An 11,031-nucleotide genomic window follows, 5' to 3' on the forward strand; every position below is an offset into this window, starting at 1 on the left:
GGAGCATCTACTCAATTGCATTCTTAATTCTGTGTTTATTCTTTGCAAGGATTATTTGCTAGTATAATTGTAAATCAAAGAGAAAGCCAACCATAGCTGAGTCACAGTCCCAATTCTTGCCAATGCTAGAACCCAAAGTAGTTTTTGTTGTTGTTGTTCTGACCAGTTTAGAAAAAGATCTTTATTGGGCTGTCTCGTAGATTTCTTGCCACTTCCTGAATAACATCAACACTTCCTGGCTTTTGCAATTCCATGGTGTTCCTTCTTAAAAAAATAAAAAAGTGGTGTGTAAAAGTGGTGTTTTTTTTTTAAAATTGATATTTAGAGAGAGGGAGAGAGAGATAGAAACCTTGCTGAGAGAGAATCATTGATCATGGATTGGAAGCCTCCTGCACACCCCTACTGGGATCAAGCCTGCAACCTGGGCATGTGCCCTGACAGGGAATCAAATGGCGACCTCCTAAATTACAGCTCAGCGCTCAACCACTGAATCACACTTTCTTCGGCATGGTGTTCCTTTTTATCCTTATCAGACTCACTAGGGTACAAGCTATATTGTCTTAATGTTTTAAAAATCATTAAGCTTAGAAAAATTCTGACAGGTAAGGAAACATCACAGTTACCAGCCCTAATTTACTTATACTTCCCAATTTCAATATTTAAATCCACTAGGGTACAAGCTATATTGTCTTATTAATGTTTTCAAAATCATTAAGCTTAGAAAAATCCTGACAGGTAAGGACATCACAGTTACCAGTCCTAATTTACTTATACTTCCCAATTTCAATATTTAAATAAGAAGACCCAAACATTACCTCCATGTAGACAACTTTGAAACTTCAGAGCAACGATCTGCACTCTAAGCAAGGACCTGTCCTCATAACTTTCAGATTTCTAGCGCTTCAAAGATGAACAAGAAGAAGGCCAGTGCTTTCCGATCTAGGGCACCGATAGTGAAGAGGAGTCTTTTAGTGCAGGGCAGAGAGGCATGGGAGTCCTAGTTGACATAATGGTGCAGGAAACTTCAACAAGGCATAGAGAATGAAGGGAAACCAGGTGTTGGGAATAATATCTAAGAAATCATGCTTATGCTTTAGACCTCTGTCACTGTGTCTCCCACTGATTCTTTAGTCAATTATAATTTGCCATCATTATGCACCTAAACTTAAATTGGCCTTAAAAGCTATATCAATGTCCAAATTATCAAATGCATTTACCTTTTGTCATCATCAGCTTCTTATGAGCATTTTCCTTTTGATAGCTTCACTCATTGTTGAAATTCTACCATTGGTAAAACTGTGCTGTTACAATATTATTTTTATTCAAGCAGTTAAAAAGCATTCAATGACTACCATATGACAGGCACTCAAAAAACAATGCTAATCAAGCACATAAGTAGCTTCTGTCCTCAGTGAGTTTACAGTTTCGTGAGAGTGATTGGTATTAAGATTCTATTGTTTAATTAATAAATATATTTTGAGCACCTCCTTGATGCCAGGTTCTGTTCTAAACATCAGAAATACAATGTAAAAATAGTACATTGAAAAGTTACAGTATCTTGGAGCAGATACAAAGTAACAATTAAATATATAATTTTACATTTGAGTGCAATTAAGAAAAGTAAGCCAGGGTAAGAGAAGAGTAATAGAGAGTGGGTGCTATTTTAAATATTGTATGATTTTAGATTTATTTACTATTTTTTAATAAATTTTTATTGTTAAAAGTATTACACATGTCCCCTTTTTTCCCTCATTGCCTTCTCCACTCCCACCCCCGCAAGCCATCACTACCAAGGACACTGTCTGTATCCTTGGGTTATGCAGAGACACATGTGAGTTCATTGGTTGATCTCTTCCCCGCCTCCACATTTTAAATGTCTTTAAGATATCCAAGAGGAGCTGTTAAGTAGGGTATTGATTACATGAGGCCAAATTTAAGGAAAGTAGTTGGAAATAAAGAAGAAGGTTTAGTGCTGAGTGTTGGGGTAAACCAATAGTTCACGGGATGGAGAAAAGGTGCAGGAATCGGCAAAGTTAAGTGAGAAGGAGCAGCAGGATAATGTATTTCCCTGGATGCCAATTACAAAGCGCTTCAAGAAGAACAGGCTGTTCAGTTTTGTGAATTGCAACTGAAAAGGACTAGCAGGTTGACTTCAGATTGCCTATAGGATTGGGAAAGATAAGTCTTCCTTGAGCTTGAAAAGGGCAGTTTCAGTGAAGTGGTGGAGCAAATGTCAGACTGGAGCAGATTAAATTATGACTTGTTGGTGTTGAAGTGAAGAGAAAACAATTCAAATAACAATACAAATAAATTGGAAATTGCACCTGAAATGAATGCTTCAAATATAACAGTATTAGTTGACTTAGTCAAGAAAGGCTTTATGAGAAAGTGATCAGGAACTGAGGTCTGAAGAATGAGTTGGTTTAAGGAGATAATAAAGAAGCAAAGGTTGAACAGCTCATGAAGACTTTATAGTAAGGCGAATTTGAGGACTGAATGTTTGAAGTGGGTGCGTATGAGTTTAAAGAGAAGTCGGTTGTCACAAGTCTGTATTGTCTTTAGCCTTAGAACATTGGATATAATTTGATTTATTTTTAAGGGAGATGGGGATATGTGAACAACATTATGTCTTGATGACATACATACATTTGTATAGTTTTTAGCATATCTTGTCAGCTGTTTATATAAGGATGTGTTTGGCGCTTTCTTAAGTTTACTACATGGTGGTCCTTGAGGATGGGAAATTCATTTGCATAACATCCATAGCTCCAATATTTGTGAACAAATGATTGCAATCAAGTAGGCAATCCCTTTAGTTACCTGTAGATATTTTCCTTCATACACAGACTAGTTTGGGCTCTACTCCCCATCAAGTTACCTGTACCAGACCCTTTTCCTTAAAGACAGGAGCTTAGAAGCCAGGAATCTAAACCAATCAGGGCTAATGTGTTTTCCCGCCCTCTCAGGATCTCTAAGTGCGTAGAACTAAGTCCTTCTGGCAATGAGGCCCCTGCCTTTATGTTCCAAAGTCATCATTCCTCCCTCCCCCAGGTGCATATAATTTGAAGGAAGCAGTTTTAGGAGAGGAAGCCAAGTACCGGTTTAATACTATTTCACTTAGCGATCTTCAATAATTGGCTTCTTTTTAAAAACTGGCATAAAAAAGAGTGCTTAATATCTTTTCTGTTTCCTGTCTAATTTCCTGTGGTCCGAGTTCTGCCGAGCAATGGCCTCCAGAGCACGAGCTGCCGTGTTTTAGGATGTTCCCAAAGCATGAATCAGGATGGATCCTTCTTTTATTCATGGCTGTACTTGGTGGCAATTTACGCAGCCTGAGATGAGGATTTACTTTTCCCCTCTGAAGGTTTCAGGGAGGTTTCTGTCAGGTTTTGGAAAATGTGCTTGAGGGGCAGTGATAAAGTGAGTGCTGACTCAGAAAACGCCGGCTGTCAGAGAACATATTTATCTCCACATTTGGAAGGCAGAGCAGGAAAAGCACAAATCTTCAAAAAACCCATGTGAAAACTTTCTAAGGTAAGGGAGAAGGTCAATATGACATGGCCTTCTGTCCATTTTATTTATAGCTTACGGGCTGCTTAGGCATAGAGAATAATCTGAAGTCTATGACCATTCGAAGATGAACATTTCCCCCCTGTAGTAATATAGTACTTAGGAAAACGTGATTGTTAAATGGTCTATTTCATTCTGTTTCTGAAATAGATGTCATGATGTCAGAGAAATAATTAAGTTAAAAATATTCTCCTAGGTGTGTCTAAAGTAGAGGTCTACCTGTTTTTGTAAAGCAACTGTTAATGGAATGTGGCTGAATTTATTTGTTTACATGCTGCCGGCTGCTTTTGCACAACAACAACAGTTGTTCCAACAGAGACCTTTTGTCCACAGAGTTTAAAATTGTTATTTGGTCCTTTAAGAAAACATTTGTTGTTTTCTGGCCAAGAAGGAAATTTTTTCATAAATGGAAGTTTCCATGTTGTTTTCTATAATGACATCAATAAGCTTGCTCTAATTGTGGTGGATGCAGAATCGTGATGGGAGTGTCTGTTTATTAGTTGGTAGTGTTATTCTACTGATTCATTTGTTTGTTCCATATAATTGGGTTTAGAATAGTGAAAAGAAAATACATTTATATCTTCTTCATGCAAGTAAAGCTTGTATGAGTGGCTACTTAGCTATCACAATTAGGTTTGATTGCAGAGCTACTGAATCTACCCGAGTGAGCCAAATGTTAATTAAACCTGTAGGTTCAGGTTCTCTTTCCGTCTAAGACAGTGGTTCTCAACCTTGGCTGCACATTAGAATCACCTGGGAATCTTTTTAAAATCCTGATTTCTGGGCCTCATCCTCCGGAAATTCTGTTTCATTGTTACTAATGTTGTGGCCCCACCCCATAACAAAGAAACAGAATTTCCAGAGGATGAGGCCCAGAAATCAGGATTTTAAAAAGATTCCCAGGTGATTCTAATGTGCAGCCAAGGTTGAGAACCACTGGTCTAAGAGCTTTTCAAAAAGTGACTCTCTTCACAATTTCTTCAAAAAATATGAATGGCCACAGTGGTTATTATAAAACCATAGGGCTTTGAGTGTGGAGTCCCAGTAAAAACCTGGTAGATTATGTCTGTGTCTATGTCCATCCCTATGTTTATCCCTATCCCTACTCAGCATTTCTCTCTCTTTGTATATGTGTTTATGTATTCTTACATCTTAAATACTTTGTATAGAAACTAGAAAATTTGAATTAATTAAATATTGCATATATCTGCATGTTTTGTGTTCTAGTTTGCTGTTCACTAGCACCCATTAATATTCATATAATTAAAGATTAGCAATGTGCCAGCTGCTAGAGGGGAGCAAAAGGCCTTCATATTTGGGGAGGACAGATACTGAGCACGCTGTAAATACGCTGCATGTCTATTTCTCTTCTTACCCTGGTATCTGAGAGGAAAGGCACAAATCATGCGTCTCTGGCTCCAGGAAATGCTCACGAGCTGCACACACCCACGCAGCCTGCCCAGGTGAATATTTCTGGCAGCCCCCCTCGTGTCCCCTCTTGGTTGTTCTCATCCTTCAGGTAAAACCGCAGCCTGACTTCTAACCTCCGAGATCCAAACCTGAAGTTTCTAAAAACATGGAGTTTCTGACGTTTGCAAAGCAGCAGGTCTGCCTTTCGGCCATCCTTTGAGAAACCAGATCTGGCAAACCTGGGTGTGTGCACTCTCTCCAGGCAGGGGCTTGCGGAAGCAGGAGCAGCTGCGTCTCCGGGAGGGCGTTAAAGGAATGAAGACATCAATTGACCAAAACACACAACAGTGGTTCAAGTCATACAACAGAATATTTGGGTGATAGTAGAGCAGGTCGTTGAGTTTATTTTGGACAAAAAATTATTTAAAAATTTTTCCCAGAAGAAGCGTTGTCATTTTCATCAGTTCTACAAGTTCACCTTTACCCTTAGTTGCAGTATATCCTGATCATTAATAGACAGGAAGTGAAACAAAGGTACATAACCCTAAAAAAGCAACACCCAGCAACGGGACTGAAAAATGACACCAAGTAATCCTTCTGCCTGTTCGCAAATTGCAGCCACATGATTTCACATGAATTTTTCTGCATATGCTCTGACCTCCTTATGTAATCTCTAGAAAATTGCAAGAATATTCTCAGGACAGTTTTATTATATGGAAATTTAAAACACCTTTATGGAAAAAGTATCTTAATTAAAACCAAGAATAAGTCATTTGTTGGGAGAAAATATTCTTTATTCTTATAATACGCAAAGGGTTAATTTCTCTGATGTTCAAGATATATTAAAAAAAAATAAAAGAGAGTGACAGAGCCATAGAAATAACTCAACAGGATAAGAACAATGAGAAGTGATCCTAGTGGCCAAGCCTGTGAAAATATGCCAAATCTCAACAGTTGTCATAGAAATGAAATGATGACCACAGCACCACCACCACTACCAATACAATCCAGATTTCACCCACCAGATAGGAAGAACATTTGAGAACATTTAATAATACCCAGGCTGACAAGGGTGTAAAAAAATTGTCTTCTAAACAATCAGCAATTCTGTAAGTGCTGTGGAATATTTGGAAAGCATTTTGCTATAACTTGTGAAAATTCAAATTTCCCATAATTTTGGACCTAATAGCTCCATGATTAGTTATTTATTCAATACAGTAAAGATACTAGAATATAAAAACATACAGCTAGATTTTTCATTGGAGCATTATTTATTTTAGTATAAAATTGGAAATAAGATCAAATAAACATCAGTATGCATGAGGTTGAGTAAATTATACTTCCCTACTGTGTAATGCTCTTTGGCTGTCATAAAGAATGAGTTATAGTTGCCTGTCTGTTCATTCTGTTTTTACAATAAGAATAGTATGTTGTAGAATGTGTAACATATGATCATACCTTTAAAGAAATAAAAACTAATGGCAAAGCAATATTCTCTACTTATGATGACTTATATAAGCAAAGTTATACACAAAGCTTTATCAGTGGTTAGATTAAGGTTATGAGATTAGTATGAGGCTCCTAAGGACATTGTTTTTCTTTAAATATATATTTTTTCATTTCAGAGAGAAAGGGAGAGGGAGAGAGAAATAGAAACATCAGTGATGAGAGAGAATCATTGATCAGCTGTCTCCTGCATGCCCCCTACTGGGTATGGAGCCTGCGACCCACACAGGGCATGTGCCCTTGTCCGGAATCAAACCTGGGATCCTTCAGTCCACAGGTTGATGCTCTGTCCACTGAGCAAACGCAGCTAGGGCAAAGACATTGTTAATTTGGACACTAACATTTTGTTTAAAAGAACATGAATTTTTATTACTATACATATAAATTTAAATTGTCATTTCATGTTATAATTCTACCCCCATACTCCAAATCCAAATATAGAATACAATCCAAACCTTTTACCCCAATCCATAAGTCTCTTGTCATTCACTTTTCCCCAACGTGATCTTGAGCAATTCCAGCATTTCTTAGCTGCATCTAGAAACAATATCCAATTTTTTAGTTTATTTTGAAAAAAAAATGCAGTTCTTTCTTACCTTAAAATCTCCCCACTCCCTCCCATACCCTCTGGCTGGAACCAGCTTTCCTATACTCTGTTTGGCTGATTCAGTTGAAATGTCACTTTGATCCTTCATTAGCAATTATGTTCTCCATTATAAACTCTTATAAGGATTCTGAGGAATGTGGTTTATTTGTATCAATTGTGTGAGGACTTTTATTTTTTTAAATACGTTTTTATTGATTTTAGATAGAAAGAGAAACATCACTGTGAGAGAGAAACATCGATTGGTTGCCTCCCACATTCACCCTGGCCGGTGATGAAACGACAACCTTTCGGTGCCATCTTATGAGACTCAGAATTTCTAATATGAGGATGTTTGAGTATGCTGGACAAGGTGAACTAAACAAATATTTATCAAATGTATTTTTTAAAAATCTACAATCGTATTATGAAAAGAAACAAGGGTCGCACATACAATGGTCATTTATTACTTACATTGAGAGTTTCTGGATTATTTCACTTAAAAAGAATTTCAGCTTGTCATACAAACATTTTATATGGCAGGGTTATTTCAACATAGGTTTGATTTACCATGGAGATGGATGAGTGCCCTTTTTTAGTTTTCTGTCCAGCTACAGGAGCTGTAACTATGGACATTTTTGTTGGATAAAAGGAGTTTTACAAGTTTGTTTACTAACATAAATATTTAGGGTCATAGGCATATTCTTTGGACCTTATAGCCCTATGTCATTTCAGATAGTAAAAAAAAAAAAGTTTTGGCCACTTGGATTAGAACCTTCTAAAGACATAAATATTTGGATATAATACAAGTATTAATTTAAGAGGTTCTGACAAGACAAAGTATGAAATATCCAAATAACTTGGAAGAGGAGTTAAAATGTCTTATATTTAGGGAACAAACTCATCTGAAATGATAGAAACAGTTTATCTTTTTCACACGCTCTGACTGCAGTTACTGAATGCAGACAGTGCAAGTTTACCATGTTCAATTGTTTCATTAGATACACGTGGTTAGCTAACATAGACAAATCAGGCGTCTACATAGGATGTCCTTTATCTCAGGCCATGAATATCTTGAAATACATTAATATAGATCACTTTTGTATGTCATTATTTAGAAAGAGTTACATTACTTTGAACCTTGAACCCTTGCTTTACTTCTTTAATAAAATAAATAGAAATCAGTATGACATTTAGCTCTGTCTGGTAATATGAGGCCATGAGTATATAATTTATTATTATAAAATAAAAGCATGGATTTTTGAGCACTAAAATAAATGAAATAATACTATAGCGTTTATTTTGGTGGTGGTTTTTAAATAGCATGCAAGATATATAATTAATTTCATAGGCGGAAAGCAGTTAGTTTGTAAGATATTTTAATAGATCACATGATATTAGTAATAAATATCTATCTGATTTTTTATACCTAATAAAATGTAGTTTTTATAGATTTTTCACCAACTTAAAAATTAAACAGTAAAGTGTATAGTCATATACCGACCCTAGTTGCTGACAGTCTTAAAGCTTCAGTACAGGTACATTAGAGCAATTGAAAAAGAAAGAAAGCCATTGGTAACATTTTTACTCTACATTACCATTTATGAGTGCAGATAAAATGGAACAGGTGGGCGTGTTAACTTCTGAGTTATTGGTCTGACTTATTTCTGTTTAGCTTAATTTATAGATTTGTATGTGTACAGGTCAGACAAAATACTTTTGTTGACACTCTATTTATATGTGTGCATAATTCACTGATAAAATATTATTGGCCTTTGCAGCCCCCCCTCCCCACCTTTAGTGGGCAAGCTCAAAATCACCAAGTTAGACGAAACGGAAAATCTATTTTTACTCTTCTGTAAGAATCACCACAAATAGGAATTCTTTTTTTGAACACATACCCATATAAACTAGGGTCTAGAGCAGTGGTTCTCAACCTTGGCTGCACATTAGAATCACCTGGGAATCTTTTTAAAATCCTGATTTCTGGGCCTCATCCTCCGGAAATTCTGTTTCTTTGTTATGGGGTGGGGCCACAACCCCCGTAACAAAGAAACAGAATTTCCAGAGGATGAGGCCCAGAAATGAGGATTTTAAAAAGATTCCCAGGTGATTCTAATGTGCAGCCAAGGTTGAGAACCACTGGTCTAGAGGTACAAAAAGTCATGGAATGATAATCAGTCCCTCAAAGCAAGGGGTTTTATTTAATTCCCCTATATATGATTTTTAAGCCACATCAAAAGCTTCAAGGGCCTATAGTTTGTAAAACTCTGCACTATGGAGAGTTAATTATGTTCTGGGAAAAGTTTAAAATTGAAAGTTACCTTAGTAAAACATTTATGAAACATCTATCACTAGCTTGGTTTTCTGGAGAACATTTCAAAACAAAAGAAGTTCTACATAAGTTATAAACCAGTGACAGATGCGAACCCGCACGGGCTGTGCACAAAGGTGCTAGAAATGCAATGTCAGCAAATGCCCGGAGCGGAATTTTCCAAAAAATTATTTCAGTTAAGAATGAGCTAAAAAATTTGGCAGAAATTCAGCAATAATACTGTAGAGGGTAAATCACATATGTGAATTTTCAGAGACTGCAGTGGCAAAGTGTGTATATATTTATGAAACTTCCCCTAGCATCCCAGCATTGGTATGTGAGGGAAAAAAACACACCTCTTAATTAACCATGGTCATATGTCATTTTTTCTTTTTTACATGCAAGTCTAAAAATATTAATGTCTTCATAATTATCTGTCCGACACTAAGCACAGTGCTTAGCACATAAAAAGCATGGAGATACTGAAATCTCAGACATTGGTTAATTTTTCTTTCCTCAAAATAAAATTTGGTGCATGAGTTTGAAATGTGAGTTAAATTTTTATTTATGATTTGATTCAATTGATTACAAATACTTATACTGAATGAATTACAATAGTGCTAGGCACAGAAGACTAAAAATGTACAAAGTATATAAGCTGGTTGAGAAGACGGATATAAATTATGAACTGACAATATAGAAAATTATATAATTCAGTTCAACTATTAGTTGTACAGAAAAAAATAAGTCCAGAAAGGCAATTAAGTTATATTGAGATGAATTTTTTTGCAACTTATAATAAAAACATTAAATAAGGACGGTTTAAAAGAATAGGAAGTCCTAGATGGCAAATAACTTTAGAAGAATGAAACTTATTTTATCCCAGGCTTGTAGAGAACAGCTTCATTTCTTCATAAACACTTCTTTTATATAATGTTAATCAAACTGTTGTGAAATTATCTTATTCTTTGTATGCTGTCCATAACTTTCAGAGGAAGTCATCTTAACTCTATATCACATCTGCTTAACTTTTTAATAGCATACCAAACTCCTTTTTGGAAAATTGGTATTTGCTAACACAGAAGAAAAATCTGTTTTTTTCCTTAATCTAACAAGATGAAAAAGAGTTTGGAAAGGGAAGATATTGCAAAGCTATTTTCCCTCCTACTTATTTTGGCGAAACAACTTGAAAATTTACATGCAGGAGACTGTGTGTTCTAAACACTTTATATTGTATCTAATAATAAATCTATGTGGGGAGATTGATTTTTGAATAATGCCTTGAAGTTCAGGGTATAATGGATTTTGTTGCAATTTTTACTTTTTTTTTCAGTTGTTACAGTACAACCAAAAAAAACAATATTTCAGATAATTTTAATTTTTTTTGTGTGTGTGGCATTCAGTTGTTATAGTACAACCAAAAAAAAGCAGTATTTCAGATAATTTTAATTTTTTTTGTGTGTGTGGCAGTACTCCCCCATTTTTATCATGTTTGTAGACAATACTATATATTAAAATTTAGTATTCCATATTAATAGTATTTTTAAAAATAAATCTTTATTGTTCAGATTATTACAGTTGTTCCTCTTTTTTCCCCCCATAGCTCCCCTCCACCCAGTTCCCATCCCACCCTCTGCCCTTACCCCCC

General features: G+C 35.8%; 1 protein-coding gene across 4 annotated transcripts in view; it reads left to right on the top strand.

Annotated features, from left to right (window-relative positions):
* The window catches only part of DGKB (diacylglycerol kinase, beta 90kDa), a 543,595-nt gene that overhangs the window by 15,739 nt on the left and 516,825 nt on the right, over window positions 1–11,031 (top strand). The window lies entirely within an intron of this gene.

Source organism: Myotis brandtii, unplaced genomic scaffold (assembly GCF_000412655.1).
Source record: "Myotis brandtii unplaced genomic scaffold, ASM41265v1 scaffold374, whole genome shotgun sequence".
Taxonomy (NCBI): Eukaryota; Metazoa; Chordata; class Mammalia; order Chiroptera; family Vespertilionidae; genus Myotis; species Myotis brandtii.